The sequence below is a fragment of the Mus musculus genome, chromosome X, assembly GCF_000001635.26.
Source record: "Mus musculus strain C57BL/6J chromosome X, GRCm38.p6 C57BL/6J".
In the NCBI taxonomy this organism is placed as follows: Eukaryota; Metazoa; Chordata; class Mammalia; order Rodentia; family Muridae; genus Mus; species Mus musculus.
In genome coordinates, this window is record NC_000086.7 from 82,170,990 (window position 1) to 82,188,302 (window position 17,313).

General features: G+C 41.8%; 1 pseudogene; it reads left to right on the forward strand.

Moving 5' to 3' along the window:
• Positions 1-16,692: 16,692 nt before the first annotated feature.
• Positions 16,693-16,792, forward strand: Gm22686 (annotated as a pseudogene).
• The last annotated feature ends 521 nt before the right edge of the window (positions 16,793-17,313 follow it).

The following is a 17,313-nucleotide window of genomic DNA, read 5'->3' on the forward strand; positions in this document are numbered from 1 at the left end:
CTCTCTACTTTTCTACAATAAAGCTCGAAAACTATAGCATGTCTCTGTTCATCAAGGCCCACTGTGTTCAAACAATGAAATAGGCTTTCCCCTAAAGATCCACGTCTACCCTCCTGCCAGAAGGCCTTCCTGCACTCTAGCCATGGACCAGACCAAGGAATCTCGCCTCTGTGGGAACCACCCAGTGTCCCTTCTCCCCCTGCCCTCTCCTCTCTTTGGCCCCAGGGCTGACCGAGCCACCACTGGGGGCCCCTATTTGTTCTCAGCTCTTTCTTGCTGTCCAGCTGCATCTGGCATGTCTGAGACTGAGAACCTTTTATCAGAGATATCTGGCCTCCATGAGGCCCAGAGACCTTGTACATCCCTCGAGGACTGGGTCTGTAGCTTCACACTGCCAGACACCCACCCAGAAACAAATGTAGAGTACGTGGTAGTCCTCTGTGTCTGCCTGCCCAGAGTACCAGAACTCTGGCAGGACATGGATTCTCTCTCACCCCTTTTGTTCCTCCACTACCACTGCCCCACACATTTTTGTTTAAAAAGATTCCTTCTGCAGTTCCTGTCCACATTCCTAAATATTTCAATTCTAGAATTTCCTTAGGTTGTAGTTTCTTTATTGTTACTATTTTTATTTGCAGGTCTTGATAAATGTGTTTCCTTCAACATTTGATTTTTTTTCTTGGATTTCTTTGAGTGTTTTATTCATTTCCTTTTTAAGGATCTCTGTGATCTTCATATACAATATGGTTTTAATGTCTTTTTCTTATGCTTCAGCTATACTAGACTACCTGGCCTCTGATGGAAACAAATGTTCCTAATTGTTACTGATTATGTTCTTAACCTGATGTTTAGGCATCTGGGTTTCAAGTTATTATAGGACTAAGCGTTTATTTTTTGGTTTGTCTTTGTTAGGTAGGTGTTTTGTTGCTTGGTTTCTGTTTCCTGCCTGGAATTTCAGAGCATGCGTTAGGTACCTGTTACCTCTTTTACTGGTATGTCCTGCTGATGTGTTCCTGAGGAATGCTTGTTGGTGTTGGAGGCTGAAGAAAGTGGATGCCATGGACAGATGATCTGTTTCAGCACTAGAGATGATCCCAAGTATTGGGTCTGGAGAAAAAGACATTGGGGAAGGTTCTTGGGCAGCCTACCTGGTCTTCTAGCAGCTGCAGTCTATAGTTGAGGCAGAGTTGGTTAGAGTCATAGTGATGTGGAAGAAGGGTAAATAAGAATGGTCTCTGCCATCTACAGGAGGTATGTATAGGAGGTTGAGGAAAGTTGCAGAGCTACTGCTGATCCTGAGGTTTGCATATGGTGGAACATGTTGGGGCCGGCCTGCGGCTCTCATATCAGGGTTCGAGCCTGGGAGGCAACCGGAGCTGAAAGAGAAGAGGGAATCTAGGCGGGTTGAGAAAAAATGGAACCAAGCAAGACAAGCTAGTCTGCTCAAGGTTCGAATGTTTAATAAAAAATCTGTGCTTATAAAGAGGGAAACCCATCCCCTATCATGCCAAGTTTCTTGATATTGTCAGCACAGCCTTTTAGCAGTAATTTGCCAGATTCACAGGTTGTAGTCAACTCTGAAAACCTTGGAGAACAGGTTCAGCCTCACTGCAGGTGGCAGGCAGTGTCACATCAAAGGAAACTAGGTGAGTCAGAGAAGCAGCAAGGCATGGAAGGTGGCCCAGCCTCAGTGGCTTAAGGTCTAAACCAGCCTGCTTAGGCTGAAGGAGGTTACATGAACAGATGATAAAATTAAGCAACTCTGACCCAACCCTGGGATGGATGGTGTTAGGCCTCAAGGGAAAGTTTCACACTCCTACCCCCAGAGTGATTTCTCAGAAATGACTCGGATAAAATATTTCTCAGAAAAATGTACTGTCAGAAGGCCACCATCCCAGGATGATTGCTATCACTGTAATCTTCTTATGTATAAAAGGTGCTTGTAAGTTAGAATCGAGATCACCTCTGGTCTCTTACTTGAGAGACTGCTGAAGGTCAATCCCAGTGCACCTGAAAAATAAACCTCTTACTTTTGCATCAGAGTCTCCTCTCAATCAGAGTCTCCTGGAAGGTAAAGACTCTCTGGGGCTTTACATTTGTGGATTTTTAGGTGATCTGAGACCCCTGAGTGGGCACTCGAGGGCACCCAGATCAGAGTGTCTGAAGTGTGGAGAGTGAGTAAGTACTTCTATGTTCTTTTACTTTCATTTTGGCTCATGGGCAAGGGAGATAGCTGAGATGGCTACTAAACAGGACAGTCAATTAACAGCCAGCAGACATGCCACATTGCCATGACCTTGGGAGGTCTGTAGCACACTTCAAACTCCCTGGAATGAGTCAGGAGGACTCTCCTCATTTCTGAGCTGGCAGGTAGAGCAGACAGCCAATTCTGGCCAATTCACACTCTAATCCACTTCCTGAAGTCTAGGTCGGTTTTGTTTTTGTGTTTTTTGGTTATCTGTGATCTGTGTTCTTGGACTTGGACTGACAATATTTTCAGACATGGGACAGACTGATTTACCTTGCTGAAAATCTTAGTGACACATTGAAAGGAAGTTAAGAGGAGAGAACCTGAGTGTTATAGTAAAAAAAAAAAAAAAAAAAAAAAAAAAGGAAGGGTAGCAAAATCAGTCACCCTACGTTCCTCAGAGTAATCTGCCTTTGGTGTCGGATTACCCCCCCCCCCCCCAACGCCAGGGACCTTCCACTTGCCTGTCATCAGCGAAGTTGAGGGAGGATTTTTAGACAGGGACCCATGGTCACCCTGACCAGGTACCCTATATAATAACTTGGAAGAATCGAGTGGAACTCCCCATCCCATTAATTAAAGCCTTTCTTTTCTCCAGACCCATCTCGCAGGTTCTGGTCATCAGGAAAAAGGAAACATGAGAGGAGGGATCTGGACCTGGAAGGAGTCGAACCTCCAAGACCCTTCAACAGTGGACCTGTTGCTCCTAGACCCTCCTTCTCCATATCCCTCTACTCTTGCCCCCAGTACCCTGCCAGCACCAGCATGGGCCCTAGGATCCTCAGCCCATACAGGACCCAGGCCATTGTACTCCCCTTTACTGAAGGGTGGAGCAGGAAGAGACCTCTAACTTCCATATCCCACCATGGGGACCTAAAGTCAGAGAGCCGCCTCTGCTGATACCATGGTGGCTCTCCTACTGAAGGCATATGGGCCTGTAGATGATGAGGGCAATCAGTCGTCAATGTTGGCCATCCTCTTCTGCTGACCTATACAACTGGAAGTCTCAACAGCCCCCTTTCTTAGATAATCCCAAAGGTTTGATTAATCTCTTTGAAACTGTCCCTTTTAGCCATCAGCTCTCTAAGATAACATGCAACAACTTATGAGGGTCCTCTTTATGACTGAGGAGTGAGAAAGGATCCTGTTGGAGGCCCAGAAGTGTGCTATCAAACACAGGCTCACTCAGAAAGCCCAGTAGTCACTGATGCAAGATTCCCTTTAATGCAACCTGATTGGGACTTTAATTCAGCAGAAGGTAAGGAGCACCATAAGGTCTACTGCCGAGCTCTGTTGGCAAGTCTGAAGGCAGCCTCTCAGTGGCCCACAAATTTGACCAAGGTACTGAGGTTAGACAGGGATCAGATGAGTCACCTACTGTCTTTCTAGAGTGGCTCATGGAGGCCTTTTTCCAATATGTACCCTATGACCACAGCAGCAAGAAGCACAAAGCTGCTGTGACTATGGCTTTAATAGACCAGGCTAGTAGAGATATCCGAAAAAAGCTTCAGAGGCTAGAAGGACTCTAGGATAAGTCGTTGAGGGATTTAGTGCAGGTTGCTAAGAAAGTCTAATACAACTGGAAGACAGAGGAGAAAGAGCAGAGAAAGAAAAAGGAAGGAGCTGAAAGGGAGATGAAAAAAAAAGGTCAACAGGAAAGACATTTACATAGACTCTTGGCTACAGTAATTATAGAAGGCAGAGAAGAGATATCCCAACCAAAGAGAGAGAGAGAGAGAGAGAGAGAGAGAGAGAGAGAGAGAGAGAGAGAAAGAGAGAGAGAAAACCCTTGAAAAGTACCAATAAGCTTATTGCAAGGAGAGGGGCCACTGGACCTGAGAGTGCCCCAACAAATGGAAGCCAAGGGCAGGAAATCCCAGGCCTTGGGAAAAGAGCCCCCAAATGGTGAAGGTGTTAGCCCTGGGGGAAGACAGCAACTAGGGAGGACAGTGTTCAGACCCCTTCCCTGAGCCCAGGGTAACCTTGAAAGTAGAGGAGAATCCTACGCAATTCTTGTTGGATACTGGGGTCCAAAACTTGGTCCTCCTCCAATCTGATTGGCCAGCCTCCACCTGGAGGATATCCTAGCTCATTTGCTGTAGCCAGTTGTGACCAGAATTCCTTGTGCACTACCTGCAAGCCTTTTAACTTATCATACAGATCATTATTAAAACAACATATGGGTTCAAACACATCATTTTTAGACAGTGATGGGCATGGAGCCCCATAAAGGATCTCAAAAAGAGAAAGACTGAATCGAGAGGGAGTATTTCTGGTTTTAAATAGGGCAAGGGGAAGGAGCACCATTTAGTCGGCCCCAGTCTCTATGGTTAATTTTGTCAAGGTCTCTTTTAGGGTTCTATTCATCCTTTCTACCTGTCCTGAGCTCTGAGGTCTATACACACAATGTAATTTTCCTTTGACCTCTAAATACTTGGCCAAGCCCTGACTTACCTGGGCCATTATCTGACATTATGGCTTTTGGCACTCCAAACCTTGAAAAAATTTCTTCAATAATCTTCTTGACCACCATATAAACAGTCTCATTTTTACAGGGAAAAGCTTTTACCCATTTCAAGAACGTTCACAAAAACCAGAAGGTATTTATACCCATATTTTTTTTTTTCAGTAAAGTCAACCTCCCAGTAGACACCAAGTCTGTCTTCCCAGAACCTTTTCCCTGGATCCACTGTGGTGTGGCAGACATTGACTTTTTGGCAGGGCACACACTTGTGTACCACCTGCTCCACAAGGTGGTTTAAACCTGGCACATGATACTTAGTCTTAGAGAATGTCTGGATAAGCTTGCTTACCCCTAAGTGAGTCCACTGATGCATCTGTTTGATCATAGCCTCTGCTTGTCTTTGTGAAGGATTTTCTTTCCCTTAGAGGTGTACCACAGTCTTTTATTTTTGTTGCTCTGGTGACTGGAATCTTTGGAAATGAGAGCTAAGTCTTTTGCTGTGCAGGTAAACTCGGGCTCTGTTGCCAGGAGCACCAGCAGGGCCATGGCTATAACCACTTGTGCCTCTCAGTCTGTCATGTTCTTTCCCCTTGCTATCATGGTATCTCTCTTCTGGTGACTAGGTCAGTGGATGATGTTTACCTTGTCAGGGTCATGGAGGGCCTCAGTAGAACCAGTATTTCCTCTTTGTTCTTAATTCCTCTTCTTCCTGATGTCAGTAGACACCTTCTGTTGATATATGGCCCCATGGACGTGAGCTGTGGCAAAAGCATACCTGTTATCTGTGTAGATGTTGAGTCTTTTCCCTTTTCTTAATTCCAAGCATCAGTTCTGCCTTTTGAGTTTATGTGTTCTCTGGCAGGGCTTGTGCTCAGCTACCCCAGCTGCTCTCTTCTGTGAACCAGGTAACATCTGTGCCCTCTATTGGCTGGTCTGGATCTGGGATCAAGGTAGCTAAGTTCAGACTTGGGGGAGGGGAGCAAAAATGACTATTGGAGTTGAGCAACAGAGTCTGAACACCAAGTCTTGTCCCAGAGTCAGTTTTTCTACGTCCTTGACCAGTAATGTTATAGCAGCCACTGTGTGCAAGGAAGCAGGCCATTCCTCAGCCACAGTGTCTAATTTTTTAGATAAGTCTACCAGAGGTCTTTTACAGGCCCCCAATCTCTGAGTAAGAACCCCCTTTGGCAATATCTTTGTTTTCTGCCATGAATAGATAGAAGTGCTTAGTCACATCTGGGAGGCCTAAAGCTGGAGCTGAAATTAGGGTAGTCTTAATGGTATCAAAGGCCCGTTGTTCTTTTATTTTCCCATACAAAGGCCTGTTTGTCTCTTTAATTCAGCAAAATCTAGAATGCACAGTCTGCAAAAGCCATCAGTGCCCAGGAACTTCTCTAACTTGTTTTGCACTGGTTAGTGGGGGAATATGAAACACAGTCTCTCTTCTAGCTTCTTTGATAGGTAGGCCACCGTCTTCTTTCAAGGACTCGGCTTTTGTTTTAGCACTCCTTTTGTTATCCCTTTACTTTTAGCCATGAACAGGTGGAAGGGTTTGGTCATGAGGAGGGGGGGGGTCCTCTTCTTTTTCTCTGGGGCAGTCTCTCACCCAGTGCCCTTTTTCTTTACAGTAAACAAATTGACCTTTAGCCAAAGGCTCTCTGCAGTTGCCATGTACTATCTAGTTTCCCTGACTATTGTGACCAGCATTATATGTAAGTTTCTCTCTTGTCTCTTAATCCCCTTCCTTCCTGTTTCTTCTGCTTATCATTCCCAAGTGCTAGCATTAACAGTATGTGCCACCTTGCTAGGTTCTAGTCTTTGCTATTTACCTCTCTTTCCTCCTGTTTTCTAACTGCAATGGAGATCTCATACAATATACTCTCTCCCTCAGTGCCTTTGTTTTTCCTCCTTGTCTTTTGCTTCCCTTTTACATTATCCAGTTATCACGTCCCTATCCTGTCACTCATCCTCTCTCATAGTTCACGTCTGCCCTGGCTTATCCTTCTGTCTCATGGCATATCTCTGATTCTGACTCTGGTCTCTCTCTTTGTCAGCCTCATGTTTCATATTTCTATATAGCAACCCTTTCTCTCACCTGCCTCTCACTGATTCTTCCTCTAAATATTTCCCATTCCGAATATCTCTTTCATCTCAGACCTCTCTAATCTCCTTCATCTTCATTTCCACTTCTCCTCTCTGTTAATCTCTATATTTGTCACTGTCATCCTCTCCTGAGTCTGCTGAAGCTTTGCTCTTTCTTACAGTCTTAGCTTACCTCTTTCCAGACCTCTATAAAATCTGTCTTCTTCATCCTCTCTTCTTCTTTTTTTTTCTCCCTCTCTGTACTTTCTTACCGACTTACTCTGTCCTTTCTAACTTCTGCAACTTCTTATTAATTTGGCCAGATTAGCGGAGCACCCTATCCCCACAGAGATGAGACCCTCATCAGAGCCTGGCAGATATACTCCAGGTGCTCCCTACCTTCCATGAACCCAGTGTCCATGATAAGCAGTTGAGAGGACCTCCCATCCATGCCCAGGTCCTGTTTTTTTTTTTTTTTTTTTTTTTTTTTGTTTGTTTTGTTTTTTTGTTTTTTAAGTTTCTAAGAGAATTCCCTGCCTTTCTTCTGTGGTGAAGAAAACCTGCAACAATTACTAACAATTATTCAGTAAGTGTTGGAGGAGGGGATAGGGCCATCCAAGGAGATGCAGGACAGGAACATGGTGCACCCGCTTCCTGGGCCACAGAACTCCCTGAAAGCTCATCATCGGGGCCATGTGCTGAGTGCTGGCCACTCTTTGGTCCGTGGGAAGGTCTGAGACTACGGTCTCCCTGAGCAGGGAGCGGGGGTAAGTTCTCAGAGAGCAGGGCAGACTGGGCAGGAGACACCCTGAGTGGGTGGATGCCTCTCTCCCTCGCCAGAGCTCAAGACAGACTCATGGCCTGCTGCAGGAGGGGGGAAAGGAACAGGGTTGGGGCTGCAGGAAAAGAAACAGCCACCAAGAAAACACAGGGTGAGGGAAGGGAGTGTAGCTCTCACAGTCAGCTGCACTGGGCAACTGGCATCTCAAAGTGAAAGCACTTTCTCTGCTAACAAGAGGAACTATGGCTTACTGCCAAAGCCTGGAGGCAGGCAGGTGGGATGCAGGGGAAAGTAAAACATTATTAGGCAAGTATGAAAAGCAGCCAGGGCAAGGAAGAACACAGGGTGCTCCTGGCTGGCCACTCCCAAAGCCTCTTCCATCTCCCCTTCAGCAGTCACAACATTTGGGGCCACTGACTTCTCAGGGACCACCCCTCTTTTGCTCCAGGTTTCCTGAGCTCATTCCTCCCTAGGCTCTGGGTCTGTGGGCAGACCGCTGCGCCCTGCCTGCTGCTCCCTAAAGTTGGAGAGTGGGAGGCAGGGGTGCTGAGGATCTGGAAGGAAGAGGTCAGCAACAGGGTCTGACAGGATTCTTAGGCTTTACCCAGAGGCCATAACTCAAAACAAGTCCAAGTCTGAACACAAAGAGACACAAGACACATAACAAAAACCGTCGAGATAACGCAGTACAGTAATCCCACAGAAACAAAACCAATCTTAACACAGAGAAACACACAAGACACACAGAAACCATCTTTCAGGCAACCACCACAGAATAAAAACGGAATCAGATGGCCAGGGATAATTACTTCTCCTGCCCAAATGGAGAGAGAGACCCTCTCAGGGTCTTTCTCCCAGCCCAGATGGAGACAGAGAACGTTTTAGGGTCTTTCTCCCAGCAGGAGACCAGAGAGTCCTCTGAGTCTCATGGCCTTTGACTTTCCAGCACATCTGCCTGTCACAGTGCTCACCCAGATGGGCCCCTCTTCATGAGAAGGCACCTAGAACCTGAGTACTGGTCGCCCCCCCTCCCCAGGACCAAAACCAGACCTGAAACCAGACAAACCAAAACCAGAAGGTGGTCTAGCAGAGGACACACATGTGAACAAGACAGACAGACAGACAGACAGACATAAACAGACACACAGACACACAGACAGGCATCCCACTTTACCTCCAATGCATGATGTCTGTGCCCCCCTGAGCAGGGTCTTCCTGGCCAATGTACCAAATGTTGGAGTTTGTCAAAAGACCCTCACTCATAAAGACCACAGAGATCACCATCACTGCAAACTGCATGAGGATTTTATTGATCCAACATGTTGGGGACCTTCTCAGCATGCAGGCCAGAGTAGAGAACTTTTTATACCTTTGTAAGGGAAAGATGAGCAACAGGGTAGCTGGCTTATTTTCAATGGTGTAGCAAGTAACCATTTTAGGCATCGGTTGGTTTGTATAGTGACTACCTCTAGCCTAGTGACTCTCTTTGCCTGCCCCCATGGTGGGTTATTATGATTTGATCAGCTAAGCAATACTACATTTTGAACTTATGGGTCAACTATTAACATCACAGCTATTAACGTCACAGCTATCCACAAGATTAGGGTGGTTTGTGATCTTTCTCAGAATTCAGTGTGGGGCGAGGGGCAGGAGAATTCTTCTGAGAACTATTATTTTTGTTATGGTTATTTCTCTGAGGACAGCTAATATTATTTTGTCAGTTTCAGGCTTAATCATTTTGACCACTAAAACTATGTTTTTACATTTGTTTAGTCAGCCAGCTTCTTTATATAGCTCTGCACTTGGCCTGCTAATACAGTTTGGAAAGTCCTTTTGGAAGGGGGAAAGTACTGGGTAGTCTTGAATTCATTTTGGATATTACAATGCCAGATAAGACAGTGTGGATACTGAAATTTAAATAAAGTTCCAGGTGATTTCCTCTGACCAAAAACAACCAAGCATTCCATTGGGAAGGGAAAAGCAAACTGCTTTTGACACAATCAAGTTAGCTCTGGTGTTAGCTCTAGCACTTAGACTTCCTGGATCACAAAACCCGTCCAACAGTTTGAGGTGGAGAGCAACAGGATTACAAAGGGAGTGGTAACAAAGATAATGGGCCCTTGGAAAAAGCTAGTAGCCTACATCTCAAAGAAACTTGACCCAGTAGCATCCAGCAGGCCACTCTGCCTCCTTATGGTGGCAGTTGTAGCAGGTATAGTAAAAGACTCAGATAAGCTGACTATGGGACAGAACCTGTCAATCACAACCTCCCATGTGGTAAAGAGCTTGGTTAAGCAGCCCACAGACAAATGGTTAACTAATACCCTCATGACCCACTACCAGTCCCTCCTCCTTAGTCTCAAACAGATCATATTCACAGCCCCTGCTGCTCTCAACCCTGCTTCCTTGCATGATTGCTGGGAAATACTTGCTGAGGCACACAGTTGGAGGAAGGAGCTAACTGACTGTAGTGGCATTCTTGGTTGTGAACTTGATTATATCTGGAAAGAACTACAATCCAGAACTGGAAGGCTCACCTGTGATCCTGATCTTGAGGCTGGGAGGTACAAATTTCTGACCTGGATCTTGGCACAGAGATCTCCAGGCATAGTGGATATGAATCCCAGGAGACTAAGGTAAGGAGATCACTGAGTTCAAGGTCATCTAGGACAGAGCAAATCCCAGATTCCGGCTGGTATCACACACCTTTAATCTTGGCCACACCTTCTGCTGGAGACCTACATAAGGACATTGGAAGAAGGAAGATTCACTCTCTCTTCTTCACCTGCTTGCCTTGTGGGACTGAGCAACTGCTAGATCCTTGGACTTCCACTTACAGCTGCTGCTGACCATTGTTGGGAGGAATTGGACTACAGACTGCAAATCATCAACAAATTCCCTTACTATATAAAGACTACCCATAAGTTCTATGATTCTAGAGAACCCTGACTAATATACTGACCAACCTGTTTCCAATATGGAAGTCACATGGTTCACTGTCTGCAAATGACAGATTAATACAATTCTATCTGAAAACTGCAATCATATCATGTGCTTATCTTGTTGTATACTCTATCAAATTAAGAGTTTGAATACACATGCCAAATTAATTTAATGAAAAACTTCCTCTATTCATGTCATATTTCTCTTCTTCCAAAACCTTTGACTTCCCTAGTTGAGTCATTGAGCATATACTAGTATCTCAAAGGCAGGGAAGTGAATCTTCAGCAAAAATTCGAGTAGAAACACTTTAGCTAGTGAAGTAGAATATGGAAAACAAGGAATTAACTTTAGAGAAGGCATCTTACATTTTTATTCCTGTTTCACTTTACACACATCCAAATTTGAGGTAGGATCAGGAGATCTACATTTTAGTGGAATAGAGCAGCATGTAATTAGACGAGGCTACAAGAATGCTGGACTTATGGAGCCTTCCATGTTTGCTGCATAGAAAGTAAAAAAAAAAAAATCTTTTCTTTATGGAATGGGATAAAGTAAATAAACATGAAAATGAAAGGAAGGGAGAAGAGGAAAGGAGGAAGGAGGAAACAACTGGTGAAGAAAATAGAAATATACACAAGAGAATCCCTATTGAAATAAAGGGGTTGTACTACAGGAAATAGAATAAAATATATAACTGAAGATTGATAAGTTCATAAAAAGCACGAGAATTTCAGCAAATATCAGTATGAAAACCAATTTACCAGAGAACAAGATCCTTACATTTTGCAAATGATAGAATTAAAATATTAAGTCAATAACTATTAACTCTAATTGAAGTAGTAACAGCTTCCATGGTATATATATGCTTACTAGTTATACTATCCACAATTATAGTCAAATACTATCCAAAAGAAAGAAGAGAGATGGGGCTGGTGAGATGGTTCAGCTGACAAGAACACTGACTGCTTTTCTGAAGGACCTGAGTTCAAATCCCTGCAACCACATGGTGGCCCACAACCACCTGTTATGAGATCTGATGACCTCTTCTGGGACATCTGAAGTCAGCTATAGTGAATATACTTATGTATAATAATGAATAAATCTTTGGGCCGGAGCGAGGAAGCAGAGGTCCTAAAAATTCAATTCACAACAACCACATGCAGGTTCACAACTGTCTGTAAAAATGTACCCACATACATCAAATAAATAAATAAATAAATAAGTAAATAAATAAATAAATATTTAAAATAAAGAAAGAAAGGAGACTGTAGACTCTAGTAATATAGAAAATTTTAATTCTATAAAAAGCAAAAATGAATGAGTTCTTAGTTTACATAAATGATTGTGTGGTTTCATTACTGGTTGGAAGAGAATCTCAATAGAGCAATTAGAATAAATTATAAAAAAAATCAGAATTGATCCATTTAAATCAATCTACTTGGAACATATTCTCTATGTATTCAACACCGTAATCTGTAATGCCAAAAGACATACACTAACAGAATGGCTACACAAACAGGACCCTACATTTTGCTGTTTACAGGAAGCTCACGTTAGGGACAAAGAAAGAAACTACTTCACAGTAAAAAGCTGGAAAACAATTTTCCAAGCAAATGGCCTGAAGAGAAAAGCTGGAGTAGCCATACTAATATCGAATAAAATTGACTTAAAACCCAAAGTTATCAAAAAAGGCAAGGAGGGGCACATCATACTCATCAAAGGTAAAATCTACCAAGATGAACTCTCAATTCTAAATATCTATGCTCCAAATCCAAGGCAGCCACATTCATTAAAGAAACTATATTAAAGCTCAAAGCACACATTGCACCTCACACAATAATAGTGGGAGATTTCAACACCCTGCTCTCACCAATGGACAGATCCTGGAAATAGAAACTAAACAAAGACACATGGACACTAACAGAAGGTATGAAACAACTGGATTTAACAGATATCTATAAAACATTTTGTCCTAAGAGAAAAGGATATACCTTCTTGTCAGCATCTCATGGTACCTCCTCCAAAATTGATCATATAAACGGTCACAAAACAGGCCTTAACAGATATAGAAATATTGAAATTATCCCATGCCTCCTATCAGATCACCATGGACTAAGGCTGATCTTCAATAACAACATAAACAATAGAAAGCCAACATTCACTTGGAATCAGAACAACACTCTACTCAATGATACATTGGTAAAGAAAGAAATAAAGAAAGAAATTAAAGACCTTTATAAAGTTTAATGAAAATGAAGTCACAACATCCCTAAACTTATGGGACACAATGAAAGCATTCCTAAGAGGAAAACCCATAGCCCTGAGTGCCCCCCAAAAGAAACTAGAGAGAGTATACACTAGCAGTCTGACAGTACACCTAGAAGCTATAGAACGAAAGGAAGCAAATTAACCCAAGAGGAGTAGAACGCAGGAAATAATCAAACTTAGGGCAAAAACCACCCTAGTGGAAACAAAAAGAACTATTCAAAGAATCAACTAAAACAGGAGCTAGTTTTGTGAGAAAAAAAAAATAGTTGAACCCTTAGCCAGAATAACTAGAGGACACAAGGACAATATCCTAATTAACAAAATCAGAAATGAAAAAGGAGACATAACAACAGATCATGAGGAAATCCAAAATATCGTCATATCCTATTTTAAAAGGCTATACTCAACAATACTGGAAAACGTGGATGAAGTGGACAATTTTCTAGACAGATACCAGGTACCAAAGTTAAATCATATTAATGATCTTAACAGTCCCATTTCCCCTAAAAAATAGAAGCAGTCATTAAGAGTCTCCCTACCAAACAACACACACACACAAAAAAAAAAAAACAACAACAACAACAACAACAAAATTTAGGACCAGATGTGTTTAGTGAAGAGTTCTATCAGACCTTCAAAGAAGACCTAATTCCAACTCTCCTCAAACTATTCCACAAACTAGAAACAGAAGGTACTCAATTTATTCTATAAGGCCACAATTTCTCTGATACCTAAACCACACAAAGATCCAAAAAAGAAAGAGAACTTCAGACCAATTTGCCTTATGAATATTGATGCAAAAATACTCAATAAAATCCTTGCAAACCGAACACAAGAACACATCAAAATGATCATCGATAATGACCAAGTAGGCTTCATCCCAGGGATGTAGAGATGGTTTAATATATGGAAATCCATCAAAAAATCCACTACATATACAAACTCAAAGACAAAAATCACATGACCATCTTGTTAGATGCTGAGAAAGCATTTGACAAAATCCAACACCCCTTCATGATAAAGGTCATGGGAAGATCAGGAATTCAAGGCCCATCCCTAAAAATGATAAAAACAATCTACAACAAACCTGTACCCAACATCAAAGTAAATGGAGATAAGTTGGAAGCAATCCCATTAAAATCAGGAATAGACAAGTTTGCCAACCTTCTCCCTACCTATTCAATATAGTTCTTGAAGTCCTAGCAAGAGCAATTGGACAACAAAAGGAGATCAAGGGGATATAACTTGGAAAGGAAGAAGTTAAAATATCATTTTTTTGCAGATGATATGACAATATATATAAGTGAACCTAAAATTCCACCAGAGAACTACTAAACCTGATAAAACGCTTCAGTGCAGTAGCTGGATATAAAATTAACTCAAACAAATCAGTGGCCTTTCTCTACACAAAGAATAAAAAGAATGAGAAAGAAATTAAGAAAACAACACCCTCCACAATAGTCACAAAAATATATAAAATACCTTGGTGTGACTATAACTAGGGAAGTGAAAGATCTGTATGACAAGAACTTCAATTCTCTGAAGAAAGAAATAGAAGAAGATCTCAAAAGATGGAAAGATCTCCCATGCTCATGGATTGGCAGAATTAATATAATAAAAATGGCTATCCTGCAGAAAGCAATCTACAGATTCAATGAAATCCCCATCAAAATTCCAACTCAATTCTTCAAGGAATTAGAAAAAGCAATTTGCAAATTCATCTGGAATAACAAAAAACCTAGGGTAGCAAAAACTATTCTCAACAATAAAAGAACATCTAGGGGAATCACCATGCCTGACCTCAAGCAGTACTACAGAGCAATTGTGATAAAAACTGCACGAAACTCATACAGCCACAGACAGTAGATCAATGGAATGGAATTGAAGACTCAGAAATGAACCCACACACCTACGGTCACTTGAACTTTGACAAGGGAGCTAAAACAATCCAGTGGAAAAAGATATCCTTGTACAAAGCTCAAGTGTAAGTGGATCAGAGAACTCCACATAAAACCAGAGACATTAAAATTCATAGAGGAGAAAGTGGGGAAAAGCCTTGAAGATATGGGCACAGGGGAAAATTTTCTAAACAGAACAGCAATGGCCTGCACTGTAAGATCAAGAATCAACAAATGGGATCTCATAAAATTGCAAAGCTTCTGTAAGGCAAAAGATACTGTCAAAAAGGCCACCAACTGGTTGGGAAACAATTTATACCAATCCTAAATCTGATACGGGACTAATATCCAATATATACAGAGAGCTCAAGAAGCTGAACTTCAGAAATTCAAATAACCCCATTAAAAATGGGGTACAGAGCTAAAAAAGAACTCTCAACTGAGGAATTCTGAAAGGTTGAGAAGCACTTGAAAAAATGTTCAACATCCTTAATCATTAGGTAAATGTAAATCAAAACAACCCTGAGATTCCACCTCACATCTGTCAGAATGGCTAGGTTCCAAATTCAGGTGAAAGCAGATGCTGGTGAGGATTTGGAGAAAAAGGAACATTCCTCCATTGCTGGTGGGATTGCAAGCAGGAACACTCCTCCATTGCTAGTGGGATTGCAAGCTTGTACAACCACTCTGGAAATCAGTCTGGTGGTTCCTCAGAAAACTGGACATAGTACTACCGAAAGATCCAGAAATACCACTCCTGGGCAATTGCCCAGAAGATGTTCCAACTGGTAATAGGGACACATGTTCCACTATATTCATAGAAGCCCTATTTATAATAGCCAGAAGCTGGAAAGAACCCAGGTATCCCACAACAGAGGAATGGATACAGAAAATGTCGTACATTTATACAATGGAGTACTACTCAGCTATTAAAAACAATGAATTTATGAAAATTTTAGGCAGATGGCTGGATCTGGAGGTTATCATCCTGAGTGAGGTAACCCAATCACAAAGAAGTCACTTGATATGCACTCACTGATAAGTGGATATTAGCCCAGAAACCTAGAATTCCCAAGATACAACTTGCAAAACACAATAAAATTGAGAAGAAGGAAGACCAATGTGTGGATACTTCTTTCCTATCTAGAATAGGAAAAAAAATACCAATGGTAGGACTTACAGAGACAAAGTTTGAAACTAAGATGAAAGGATGGACCATCCAGAGACTGCCCCACCCTAGGGTCCATCCCATAATCAGCCACCAAATGCAGACACTATTTCATATGTAAGCAAGATTTTGCTGAATGGACCCTGATATAGCTGTCTTTTGTGAGCCTATGCCAGAGCCTGGCCAATATACAAGTGGAGGCTCACAGTCATTTTTACGATGGAACACAGGGCCCCCCAATGGAGGAGCTAGAGAAAGTACCCAAGGAGCTGAAGGGTGGAACAAAAATATGAACTAACCAGTACCCCCCAGAGCTCGTGTATCTAGCTTCATATGTAGCAGAATATGACCTAGTCAGCCATCATTGGGAATAGAAGCCCCTTGGTCTTGCAAACTTTATATGCCCCAATACAGGGGAACACCAGGGCCAAGGATTGGGAGTGGGTGGGTAGGGGAGTGGGGGCGAAGGGTATGTGGGACTTTTGGGATAGCATTTGAAATGTAAATGAAGAAAATATCTAATAAAAATTTTAAAATAAAAGTTTAAAGATTGTATTGATTATTACATTCAATCGATTTAACTTTAAATACTATAAAACTTAAGCTCAAAATAAAAATTTGCTTTATTGCATGGTAAAACATATAATCCCAGATATTTTGTTTTATTTTCTCATTAGTAGAACTCTCTAACATCATTATATACAAAGAAAACATCATAGGTTATTGGTTCACACACTCACTGTGGCATAATTCTATAAGAGCATGTTCCTTTTCCTTATAATTCAGTAATCCACCCTAGGGTTCACAAACTTATCTGGTAGAAAAAGGACTTCTCATGCTCACTGTGGCAGTACTATAATAAAATTGGAATGATACAGTGAAGATTAGCATGGCCCATGCACAATGATGACACACAAATTGTGAAGTATTCTATATTTTCAGAACAAAACCACTGAGGATCTAAAAATGGCAATAGAAACAATTTTTAAAAATCACAAACAGAGAAAACTCTGAAAATGGTAAAACCTAGGGAAGACACAAGTCAAATATCCAAGTATCACAAAACAATACAAGAGGTAGAAGACAGAATCTCAGGCATAGAAGATACCATAGAAGACAATGAAACAACAGTCAAAGAAAATAAAAATAGAATAAAGCTCCTAAATCAAAACATCCAAGAAATCCAGGACACAATGAAAAGACCATACTTAAGAATAATAGAAGAGAGTGTGGATGCCCAACTTAAAAAGCCAGTAAATATCTTCATCAAAATTATAGAAGAAAACATTTCTCTAACTTAAAGAAGGAGATGTCCATAAATGTAAATAAAGCCTATAGAACACAAAATAGATTGGACCAGAAAAGAAATTCTTCCTGTCACATAATCAAAACACCTAAGGCACAAAACAAAGAAAGAATATTAAAAGCAGTAAGGGAAAAAGGTCACTTGACAAATAAAGG